Source organism: Aotus nancymaae, unplaced genomic scaffold (assembly GCF_030222135.1).
Source record: "Aotus nancymaae isolate 86718 unplaced genomic scaffold, 86718_ANA_hifiasm-v0.15.2.pri h1tg000020l, whole genome shotgun sequence".
NCBI classification, from domain to species: domain Eukaryota; kingdom Metazoa; phylum Chordata; class Mammalia; order Primates; family Aotidae; genus Aotus; species Aotus nancymaae.
Window position 1 is genome coordinate 8,158,715 of NW_026988432.1, and position 12,831 is coordinate 8,171,545.

At 41.9% G+C, this 12,831-nt stretch overlaps 1 protein-coding gene across 6 annotated transcripts in view; it reads left to right on the forward strand.

Annotated features, from left to right (window-relative positions):
• Positions 1 to 575: 575 nt before the first annotated feature.
• Positions 576 to 12,831, forward strand: part of CD226 (CD226 molecule) — a 109,144-nt gene continuing 96,888 nt past the window's right edge. The window contains exon 1 of one of the 6 annotated variants that reach the window (XM_012465390.3): positions 576 to 1,197. The gene's annotated coding sequence lies outside the window, so the exon portion shown is untranslated. Of the gene's footprint in view, positions 1,198 to 2,337; positions 2,441 to 12,831 lie in introns of those variants that run through there. The other 5 variants (XM_064379030.1, XM_012465393.3, XM_012465392.3 and 2 more) reach the window with 5 other exon arrangements.

Below are 12,831 nucleotides of genomic sequence, written 5' to 3' on the forward strand. Positions count from 1 at the left end.
TTAGGTGGATGAGCAGTATAGGCTAGGAGTGAGCAGCAGAGTTCTAAGACATAATACTGGAAAAATGGCAGCGTTCAATCACACAGGCCTTGCCAGACATTTGGATATTCTCTTGAGGACAGTGAGGCACTGAAGGGAGTGACAAGAGTCAGGCAGGTGTTTTAGAAGGCTCCCGCTGGCCCACAATAAGGCTGAGTAAACACTTGCGTCATGAGAGGCAGCACTGCACTTTCTTCTCTCTTGCTTTCAGACACACAGTGGTCCAGCGGAAGAGACCGGTCCTGTACCTGTGATGCATAATCAAATGTGCAGGTAGGGCAGCCCCGTGAGTACCTTCTCACCTGTCAAATGCAGTCCTTCCTAGTCTATGAATTTTACAGACTAAAGCCTCAGCCACAATCCCTCATGGTGGTTTAACCAGCAGGGACCCTCCATAACCTAATAAATCAAAGGAATCAATAAATCTAACTTTGCCATGGTCTGGTGAAGCTAAAAAAAAAAACAACTTGTGTTTCTAAGAGACAAAAGCTGCTAAACATGCAGAGTTAGTTCTCAGGAAACACCAACTTGTGTGCTTTTTCTGTCGCAGAATGGGAGGCAAAAAAAGAGTATCTAGAAAGACCAAAACATGCTTAGATATGGGCAGAGAAAAGAAAGCTTCCTGACTTAAAGAGACGGCTGAATCTAACAGGCTTTGATTGGCAGGAAAAAAAACAACAGGGAAGGAAAAGGCAAAGAAACCAACTCTGATTTCGGCGGGGCGTGTGGTTTCCATTTAGAGCAGGAACAAAGGAGAAGTGCATCCTTTCAAATCGTAGACTCTCAGGGGAAAAGAGGGACAGAACTTTATCTGAGTTTGGAATGAGTCTGAGTAGCTGCGATGGTAAAGTTGCTTCCAAAAGCAGGTAAACTTGACTTCAAAAAACCCTGCTTCATGAAATATTAGTGCTTTACTTCAGTTGCTATCTGAAGTTCTGGTAGAGAGAAGAGCTCGAGCACAGGCAGAGTCAGCTCTCGAGTGGGCTGAAAGCTCCCGGCAGCTCCTGCCGTGCTAATTAAGAGAGGGAGCAGCAGGGCGCCTGCAGTGACCAAGAGGGGGTGAGGGTAAGAGACCGCGGTAAACAGGATACCATAAAAGCCCTTAACCAAGACACAGATGGGAAGAAGCGTTAGAGGGAGCAGCACTCACATCTCAAGGTTAGTAACCTTCTCAGAAAAAAGACTGGACGTGTCTGAGCTCACACTTTTTAAATTAACCGTGCGCGAAAGGGTGGGGGCTGCCAGTAAAACCATGGCAAGTTGATGCAGCAGGAAAAGGGAGCTGCCGGAAAAAGCCGGAGAAGTTAAGTGCTAGGTGTTCTGTAAACTCTTAGTTAAATGAGGGGTGGTTCGTAGTAAAAGCGTGCCATTTAAGTACTTTTTCTCAGTCTGTCTCTAGAATTGTATTTATAATACATCTGATAGTAAAGTTCTTGAGAATAAGAAAACTGAGCTAATTTTACCAGCCTCTGGTCTATCAAGCTAAATCTTCCTTCTCTCCAGCAAGACTGAACAAGCGTGAACTTAAATAATAAATGTCTATGATCCAAAAATTTGATGAACTTACATAATAAATGTCCATGATCCAGAGATTTATTATCCTACTCAAGGCTTGGGAAACTTTTCCTGTAAAGGGCCAGATAATTCATCTTTACAGTTTGTAGGCCATGTGGTGTCTGTCACAACTGAACACCTCTTGACTCGTGCACTGTAGCACAGGAGCAGCGGTAGGTGATATGTACGCAAATGAGCATGGCTGGGTCCCACTAAGCCGTTCGTGGAAATCAGGCAGTGGGCTGCATTCTGCCCTCAGCCCATAGTTTCAGAACCCGGTCTTAGAGCATCCCTGCTGAACCCCAACTGGAGTCTCTGTGTTGACTGGAAGTGGGGTTCTACTGGTCACTCAGCAGTAGCCTCACTCCTGGGGACATGTGTATGACTTGCCAAGGTTCTCAGGGTATCATGGTCTAGAGGAAACCACGTGGCCCGCATTGCAAAGATTCTTTCAGTGAGAGTATTTGAGGAAAGGAGCAGAAACCCAGACTATTGTGTTCCTTTGGGAATCTTACTGGAAGCATGAGCCTCTTACCGGCTGGGGCATCCCAGCAGAAGGCAGGCAGACAAACCCTCCCACCTGAGAAAGAGCGGAGGGAGCAAAGGACCTCACACTGTAATCTTCCCATCCCCAGTCACTTGTTCTGAGTGTAGCCAGATATTCTGTTTGCAGTCCTCTGCTCTCCAGCATGTGACTTGTTTTCCAAGCAAGTGTGGAAAGCGATCAGAGCAGATTCTCCATGACACACATCAGGGGTTTTTGCATGAAGGTGGGGTCATTGAGTAGACACAAGAAGAATCCTCCCAATGCTCAGAAACAGAGACATCTGGGGAAGCAGGACATATGGTATGTAGCAGAAACCATGAAACTGAGGTGACGGGGGAGGTTCTGCCTGTGCGGACAGCCTGAGGGAAGGAGAACAGTTTGGGGGAAGACTGTTCCCCGACCCCGCCCTCAGGCCACCTAGGAATCTGCATTCAGAGGCAAGCCTGTGAGATGAATTCATGCTCATGTGGTTAGCGGAGACATTTTTAATAGTAGAAAAATCCAGTAATATTGTGATTAATTACTTCCTTGAGGACAAAGCTCTTTTATACAGACAGCTCTATTAGGAAAAAAACCTCAAGCCAAAATCCCTTCATAAATCATGCAAAAAATGGCTGCCGACACAACAAAAGTAACTCAAGCGGCGTCTCTGTTTGTCTTCGGTTAGATTTGATAAATAGGGCTCTTCTCTAGCAAAGTCGTAACAGCTGAACTTTGTCTTCAGCTGCAAGTCTTTCTGCCCCTTTCATTCGAATCCGTGACCTCTAGGTCCTTCCGTTCCAGGGTGCAAGTACACTTAAGTTCATCTCTTGACTAGTTGGCTCTGGATGCCTTGAGCATAAGGAGTTCCTACAAGTTATTACTAGAATCCTTTTTCCAGTCCTCCTCCCACGCACCGCATTTCTTCATCCTGGGTGAGGAAGTTCGCTTTGGGCGTGATTGTAGGAGCCACTGAGAGCAGATGATGCTACGTTTCATCTCATTTCTTTTAGGATTCGAGATGCCCGCTCAGCCCTCAGCCCTTCTACTTCTCTACCTGCACCTCTGCCCCACTTTACCCAACTCTGAGCCCTACCTCAGAAAATAGAAATGTTTTGGCATTTGTTTAATAAGCACATAATGATTTTTAAAAAATCTTAAATCATGTATCTGACAACTTAGATGATCATAATCTTTTGCATTTATTTCCAGCCGTTATCATAAAGTCGTGACATAGAGTGTGTCCATGGACTCTAAGACTGCACTGTGATAATGTACTGTATTCTTAGAATGTACTTAGCATCTTTGGACCAGGGTGGTTGGATGAGCAACTGAAATCATTAAATACATGGCCAACAGCAAGATAGGGTGGCCTCATTCATTGGTAAGACCTGGAGTGAATGTGAACTCTTCCTATTCACTAGCAGTAATTTTTAAAAATTGAGGTGAAATTCACATAAATTATTCATCTAAGATTTATTCAACATAAGATTAAACTTTTTTTTTTTGAGATGGAGTCTTGTTCTGTTGCCTAGGGTGGAGTATAGTGGCACATCTTGGCTCACTGCAACCTCTGCCTCCTGGGTTCAAGCGATTCTACTGTCTCAGCCTCCCAAGTAGCTGAGATTATAGTAGTACACCACCATGCACAGCTAATTTTTGTATTTTTAGTAGAGACAGGGTTTCACCATGTTGGCCAGGCTGGTCTTGAACTCCTGACCTCAAGTGATCTGCCTGCCTTGGCCTTCCAAAGTGCTGGGATTACAGATGTGAGCCACCATACCCAGCCAAGATTAAACATTTTAAAGTGTACAATTCTGTGGCATTTAGTACATCCACAGTGTCCTGTGACTACCACTTTTATCAGATTCCAAAATATTTTCATCACCCTCAAAGAAAACCCCATATCTTAAGCAGTCACTCCCTATTCCCTGTTTCCATTAGTCCCGGGCAACCACCAATCTGCTTTCCATTTCCATGGATTTAACCGTCTGGGAATTTCCTATAAATGGATTCCCACAAAATGTGACCTTTTGTGTCTGCATTCTTTCACTTAGCATACTGTTGTCAAGGTTCACTCATGTCGTACCATGCATCAGTCCTTCATTCCTTTTTGTGGCTGAATAATATCCCATCGTATGGATTTGATCACAATTTATTCATTCATTTGCCTGTTGGCAGACATTTGGGTTGTTGCCACCTTCTGGCTTTTGTGAATAATGCTGCTATGAACGTCTGTCTACAAGTATTGGTTTGGGTACCAGTTTTCAGTTCTTTTGAGTACATAAGTAAGAGTAAAACTTCTGGGTCATATTCTAATCCTGTTTAACTTTTTGAAGAATCTCTAAACTGTTTTTCACAGCAGCTACGTCATTTTACTTTTCTTTACAGCCCTGGTGTGGCAGTGCACAAGGGTGCCAATTCCTCAGCATCCTCCCTAACATATTGATCTTCCTCTCTTTGATTAAAGCTATCTTAGTAGATATTAAGTGATTTCTCATTGTGGCTTTTATTTGTTTCCTTATTGACTGATAATATTGAGCATCTTTTGGAGAAAAGTGTCTATTCAAATACTTTGTCCATTTGAAAATTGGATTGTTTCTTTTATGTTGTCAAAATACGAGAGTTCCTCATGCATTATGGATATTAGACCATAATCAGATAGATTATTTGCAAATATTTGCTTGCATTCTGTAGGGTGAGTTTTCGCTTTCTTGAAAATGCCCTCTGATCCACAAAAGTTTTTAATTCTAATGAATCCCAATTTATTTTTTTCTTTTGTTGCCCATATGTTTGGTGTCATATCAAAGAATCCATTGCCAACCTCCAGGTCATGAAAATTTCACCCTATGCTTTATTCTAAGAATTATATAGTCAAAGGTCTTATATTTAGGTCAACCCATTTTGAGTTAGTTTTTGTATTTCATGGGAGGTAAGGATCCAGCTTCATGCTTTTGCATGTGGCTATCCAGTTGTCCCAGAACCATTTATTGAAGAAACTATTATTTCCCCAATCAGTGGGGTTGGCACCTTGTTGAACATCAATTGTTCATAGATGTATGGGCTTATTATTTTTATTTGTATAAATTCGAGGGGTACAAGGGCAGTTTTGTTACATGGATATATTATGTAGTGGTGAAGTCTGGACTTTTAATATATCCATCACCTGAGTATGAATATGTTGTACACGTTAAGTAATTTGTATTGCCCACCGCTTCCTACTCTCCTGTTCTTCCACATCTCCAGTGTCCATTATTGCACACTGTGTGTCCATGTGTGCACATTATTTTGTTCCCAATTGTAAGTGAGAACATGTGGCATTTGAGTTTCTGTGTCTGAGTTGTTTCACTTAATGTAATGGCTTCCAGGTCTATCCATGTTGCTGCAAAAGACAGGATTTCATTCTTTTTATGGCTGTGTAGGGCTCCATTGTCTATATGTGCAACAGTTTCTTTAATCTTTCATTGATGGACAGTTAGGTTGATTCCATATCTTGGTTATTGTGAATAGTGCTGCAATAAACATATAAGGGCAGCCATTTTTTGATATGATAATTTCTTTTCCTTTGGGGAGATACCCTGTAGTAGGATTGCTGGATCTAATGGTAATTCTATTTTTAGTCCTTTGAGGAATCCCCATACTACTTTCCATAGACGTACTAATTTAAATTCCCACGAACAGTGTATAAATGTTCTCTTTTCTCCACCTCCTACCTAACATCTGTTTTGATCATCACTCCAGTTTCCTTGGTCTGTTTGTCTCTGTATATACCAATACCTACCCTGCTTTGATTACATTACTGTAGCTTTGTACTAAGTTTTGACATTGGGAAATGTTAGTCTTTTAGCTTTTTCTTCTTTTTCAGTACCATTTTGGCTATTCAGGGCCCCTTGCAATTCTATATAAATTTGAAGATCAATTTTTCCATTTCTAAATAAAGGGGGCATTCAAATTTTGATGATTACACTGACTCTAGATTTCACTGAGTAGTAGTGCCATTGTAACAGTATTAAATTATCCAATTCATGTACATGGATTATCTTTTAAACACATTTCCTAAATATGTCTTTTCTATGTTTAGGTCTTTTTAATTTTTTTCAGCATTTTTTTGTCATTTTCAATATAAAGTCTCACTTCCTTTGATACATTTATGCATAAGTATTTTATTATTTTAGATGCTATCATAAGTAGACTATTTTCTTGATTTCCTGTTCAAATTGTTGCTAATATATAGAAACACAACAGATTTCCACATGTCGATCTAGCCTGCAACTTTGTTGAATTTGTTTATTAGCTGTTTTTCTGGCATGGAATGTGAATAACTTTCTTCACCCTGATGGGCCAACTCAGGCCATACTTGGCTCCTCTGACCTCTCAAATCAATCAAAGTTTTCAGGGTGGGCATGGTGGATCATGCCTGTACTCCCAATACTTTAGGAGGGCCAGGTTGGAGAATTACTTGGGTGCACAAGTTCCAGGCAAGTCTGGACAATATAGCAAGACTTTGTCTCCATAAAAAAACAATTTAAAAAAAATTAGCAGAGTGTGGTGGCTCAGGCCTGTAGGCCCAGCTACCCAGGAGGCTTAAATGGGAGGGTCACTTGAGGCCAGGAGTTTGAGATTAGCCTGGGCAACATAGCAAGACCCCATCTCTACACACACACACACACACACACACACACACACACTCTCTCTCTCTCTCTCTCTCTCTCTCTCTCTCTCTCTCTCATAGTTTTCAGTAGACTAGCTTAGATTTGTCATAATATCTCTGTGGTGTGTGGAAAGAGGTGGATACCCAAACTCAGGCACAATACTGCTAGGAATGAGGAAAGTGAAATGGGTGATAGTTATCTTTCTAATAATTAAAATCTGATCATATTATTCTGGTGCTTCACAATCTCCAATTGCTCTTAGAATTGTACCAGGAAGTCTATAAAGCAAATGTATCCCCACCCCACTCATCTCTACGTTAATTTCCTGTCCTTTTCTGTTTACATCTCCCCTCAATGGATCCAGTTACAATGATTGAAAAACTGCCACAAAGTCTCTGACTTTGTGCACCTGCTCTTCTGTCCACCTGGACTGCTCATCCTCACACCTGGCCACACCCTGCCTGTGGCTACAGCCTCCTGCTTCTGTGGATTCCAGAACACACTTCACTTCCTGAAAGCCTTTCTTGACCACCAACCTGACACAGCTCTGCTTGGCTGCCAGCCCCAGCCATTCTCTCCCACGCCCATGTGTGTTGCTTCCCTTTCATAACATGACGTGCACTTCATAACTGTGAATTTGTTTGTGTGTTTGTCTGCCTAATGTCTGCCTTTCCAACTAAACTGGGGAGCATGATCAACTTCTTCTGTACAAGATCAGGTAGCATGTCAGACTTTGTTGGCCATACAGTCTCTGTTTTGAGATCATTCCAGGTGCTGTGTGTGTGTGTGTGTGTGTGTGTGTGTGAGAGAGAGAGAGGGAGAGACAGAGACTGTGTGTGTGCAAATGTGAGTGTGTGAGCATATGTTAGTGCATGTGTGTGTATGCATGTATGAGTGTGTGAGAATATGTGCACATGCATGTGACTGTGTGAGATATATGAGAGTATGAGTGAGCATATGTGAGAACATAAGTGCATGCATGTGTGTGTATGCATGTGTGTGAGTGCATGCATGTGTGAGTGTGTATGCATGTGAGTGCATGCATACGTGAGTGTGTATGCATGTGAGTGCATGCATACGTGAGTGTGTGTATGCATGTGTGTGAGTGCATGCATGTGTGTGAGTGCATGCATGCGTGTGTGTATGCATGTGTGTGAGTGCATGCATATGTGAGTGTGTTTGAGAGTATGTGTGCACCATATACACCATGGAATACTATGCAGCCATAAAAAAGGATGACTTCATATCCTTTGCAGGGACATGGATGAAACTAGAAACCATCACTCTCAGCAAACTGACACAAGAACAGAAAACCAAACACTGCATGTTCTCACTCATAAGTGGGTGTTGAACAATAAGAACACATGGACACAGGGAGGGGAATATCACATACTGGGGCCTGGGGATGGGGGGCTAGGGGAGGGGTAGCAGGGGGTGGGGGGATTGGGGAGGGATAGCATTAGGAGAAATACCTAATGTAGATGACGGGGAAATGGATGTAGCAAACCACCACCATGGCACGTGCATGCCTATGTAACAAACCTGCACAATCTGCACATGTTCCCCAGAACTTAAAGCATAATCAATATATTTTTAAGAGTATGTGTGCACATGGATATGATTGTGTGAAATAGTGTGTGTGTGAAAGAGTATGTGCTTGTGTGAGTGGGTGACAGCATAAATGCATGTGTGTGTGCATGCGTGAGGTATGTGTGCACATGCATGTGATTGTGTGAGAGGTACAAGAGTGTGAGTGTGTATATGTGAGCATGTGATATGTGTAAGTACATGCATGTGAGAATGTGTGCATGCATGTGTGCACATGCCTGTGTGAGCATGTGTGTGAGTGCATGTGTATGTGCGTGCATGTTGTGTGTGTGTGTTAGAGCATGTGTGAGTGAGACTGCATGTGTGGGAGGGAGCACGTGTCAGCTTATGTATATGAGGAGGAGACTCCTCCTGCACTCATATCTTAGTACTTAGGGGGACCCTGTCCTGAGAACCTCAAGAAGTCTCTGGACTTGGTTTAGCCCAAGATTTGTAGTTTTATTTTTGCTGGTGCCTGTCAGGAGGAAATCTTATCATTAGAACATAATAGATGAAATTAATTTTTCCCACTCTGATGGAAGTCTTCCCTGTCCTTGCCACTCCAGTTTGTTCCGTACAGTGACCAAGATTATCCTTCCAAAACGCGAAGTTGTGTGCACCCCTCCCTCCATCATCTTCTCTCCGTGTTCCTCTCAGGGACGTGTTTATGTCACAGGCATTACCGAGAGCCTGCTTTGCCTGGGGAATCGTGCTGGGTGCTGGAGTGACAGATGTAAGCATGACGCCACGGTTTCTGATTGCCACATTTCAGTTCCTTTATGCGTGTCACTAAGGCCATGTTTCAATCCAGACTCGGTCTCATTTTTGGTCACTTCCCCACCTGTTAGACGGTAGTCACATCATTTCCTGAAACATCCCCATTGTCACGCTTCTGTCTTTCTCCCACTTCTTAACATCTTTTCCACAGTCTATTAGAATGCTTTATTCTCTCTCTGACTGTCATAAAACTTAGCAAATGACTTGTATAGAGATGGTCATGTTTTGCTATAATAAATTGCTTTTTAAATTGATGTGACTCACTACATTATGCACAACCTGAGGGCAGAGATATATCCTCTCTATGATTGTATTTCCAAGGGACTAAGCAGGGGACCCGGCGTAACTCAGTAAAATTTGGAGGAATTGCTGGATTGACTTATTTACAAAACAGAAATAACAGATACTCACCTCTTCTGACTACATCTCAGAACAACTAGAGGCACAGATAATATAGATGTGAAAGCTTTTAGGAAATATAATGCCACGTAAATACGGGGTGGCACCGTGCTTGATTATACGTACACATTACAAGTTTGTTCTTTTTTTTTTTTAATTGCATTTTAGGTTTTGGGGTACATGTGAAAAACATGCAAGGTTGTTGCATAGTTACATATGTGGCAGTGTGATTTGCTGCCTTCCTCCCCTTCACCTATATCTGACATTTCTCCCCATGCTATCCCTCCCCAACTCCCCACCCCCCTCTATCCCCCCCCCTCCCCCCCGACAGACCCCAGTGTATAGTGCTCCCCTCCCTGTGTCCATGTGTTCTCATTGTTCAACACCCACCTATGAGTGAGAACATGTGGTGTTTGATTTTCTGTTCTTGTGTCAGTTTGCTGAGAATGATGGTTTCCAGGTTCATCCATGTCCCTACAAAGGACGCGAACTCATCGTTTTTGATGGCTGCATAATATTCCATGGTGTATATGTGCCACATTTTTCCTGTCCAGTCTATCATCGATGGGCATTTGGGTTGGTTCCAGGTCTTTGCTATTGTAAACTGTGCTGCAATGAACATTCGTGTGCATGTGTCCTTATAGTAGAACGATTTATAATCCTTTGGATATATACCCAGTAATGGGATTGCTGGGTCAAATGGAATTTCTATTTCTAGGTCCTTGAGGAATCGCCACACTGTTTTCCACAATGGTTGAACTAATTTACACTCCCACCAACAGTGTAAAAGTGTTCCTATTTCTCCACATCCTCTCCAGCATCTGTTGTCTCCAGATTTTTTAATGATCACCATTCTAACTGGCGTGAGATGGTATCTCAACGTAGTTTTGATTTGCATTTCCCTAATGACCAGTGATGATGAGCATTTTTTCATATGCTTGTTGGCCTCATGTATGTCTTCTTTTGTAAAGTACCTGTTCATATCCTTTGCCCATTTTTGAATGGGCTTGTTTGTTTTTTTCTTGTAAATCTTTTTTAGCATGTTGTAAATTCTGGATATCAGCCCTTTGTCTGACGGGTAGGCTGCAAAAATTTTTTCCCATTCTGTTGGTTGCCGATTCACTCTATTGACTGTTTCTTTCGCCGTGCAGAAGCTGTGGAGTTTGATCAGGTCCCATTTGTCTATTTTGGCTTTTGTTGCCAATGCTTTTGGTGTTTTGGTCATAAAGTCCTTGCCTACGCCTATGTCCTGAATGGTTTTGCCTAGCTTTTCTTCTAGGGTTTTTATGGTGTTAGGTCTTATGTTTAAGTCTTTAATCCATCTGGAGTCAATTTTAGTGTAAGGTGTCAGGAAGGGGTCAAGTTTCTGCTTTCTGTATATGGCTATCCAGTTTTCCCAACACCACTTATTGAACAGGGATTCCTTTCCCCATTGCTTGTTTTTGTCAGGTTTGTCAAAGATCGGGTGGTTGTAGATATGTTGTGTCACCTCTGACGCCTCTGTTCTGTTCCATTGAGCTATATCTCTGTTTTGGTACCAGTACCATGCTGTTTTGATTACTGTAGCCTTGTAGTATAGTTTGATGTCGGGTAGTGTGATGCCTCCTGCTTTGTTCTTTTTGCTTAGAATTGACTTGGCTATGCGGGCTCTCTTTTGGTTCCATATGAAGTTTAAGGTGTTTTTTTCCAGTTCTGTGAAGAAGGTCATTGGTAGCTTGATGGGGATAGCGTTGAATCTGTAAATTACTTTGGGCAGTATGGCCATTTTCACAATATTGATTCTTCCTAACCATGAACATGGAATGTTTCTCCATCTGTTTGTGTCCTCTCTTATTTCGTTGAGCAGTGGTTTGTAGTTCTCCTTGAAGAGGTCCTTTACGTTCCTTGTTAGTTGTATTCCTAGGTATTTTATTCTCTTTGTAGCAATTGTGAATGGCAGTTCGTTCTTGATTTGGCTCTCTTTAAGTCTGTTATTAGTGTATAGGAATGCTTGTGATTTTTGCACATTGATTTTGTATCCTGAGACTTTGCTGAAGTTGCTTATCAGTTTCAGGAGATTTTGTGCTGAGACGATGGGGTCTTCTAGATATACAATCATGTCGTCTGCAAATAGAGACAATTTGACTTCCTCCTTTCCTAATTGAATACCCTTTATTTCCTTTTCTTGCCTGATTGCTCTGGCTAGAACTTCCAGTACTATATTGAATAGGAGTGGTGAGAGAGGGCATCCTTGTCTAGTGCCTGATTTCAGAGGGAATGCTTCCAGTTTTTGCCCATTCAGTATGATATTGGCTGTCGGTTTGTCGTAAATAGCTTTTATTATTTTGAGATACGTTCCGTCGATACCTAGTTTATTGAGAGTTTTTAGCATAAAGGGCTGTTGAATTTTGTCGAAGGCCTTCTCTGCATCAATTGAGATAATCATGTGGTTTTTGTCTTTGGTTCTGTTTATGTGGTGAATTACATTTATAGACTTGCGTATATTGAACCAGCCTTGCATCCCCGGGATGAATCCTACTTGATCATGGTGGATAAGCTTTTTGATGTGCTGTTGCAATCGGCTTGCCAGTATTTTATTGAAGATTTTTGCATCTATGTTCATCATGGATATTGGCCTGTAGTTTTCTTTTCTTGTTGAGTCTCTGCCGGGTTTTGGTATTAGGATGATGTTGGTCTTATAAAATGATTTGGGAAGGATTCCCTCTTTTTGGATTATTTGGAATAGTTTCAGTAGGAATGGTACCAGTTCCTCTTTGTATGTCTGGTAGAATTCGGCTGTGAACCCATCTGGACCTGGGCTTTTTTTGGCTGGTAGGCTCTTAATTGCTGCCTCGACTTCAGCCCTTGTTATTGGTCTATTCAGGGTTTCAACTTCTTCCTGGTTTAGGCTTGGGAGGATGCAAGTGTCCAGGAATTTATCCATTTCTTCCAGGTTTTCTAATTTATGTGCATAGAGTTGCTTGTAATAATCTCTGATGATGGTTTGAATTTCTGTGGCATCTGTGGTGATATCCCCTTTATCATTTTTTATTGCATCTATTTGGTTATTCTCTCTTTTCTTTTTTATTAGTCTGGCTAGTGGTCTGTCTATTTTGTTGATCTTTTCAAAAAACCAGCTCCTGGATTTATTGATTTTTTGTAGGGTTTTTCGTGTCTCTATCTCCTTCAATTCTGCTTTGATCTTAGTTATTTCTTGTCTTCTGCTAGGTTTTGAGTTTTTTTGATCTTGCTCCTCTAGCTCTTTCAATTTTGATGATAGGGTGTCAATTTTAGATCTCTCCTTTCTTCTCATGTGGG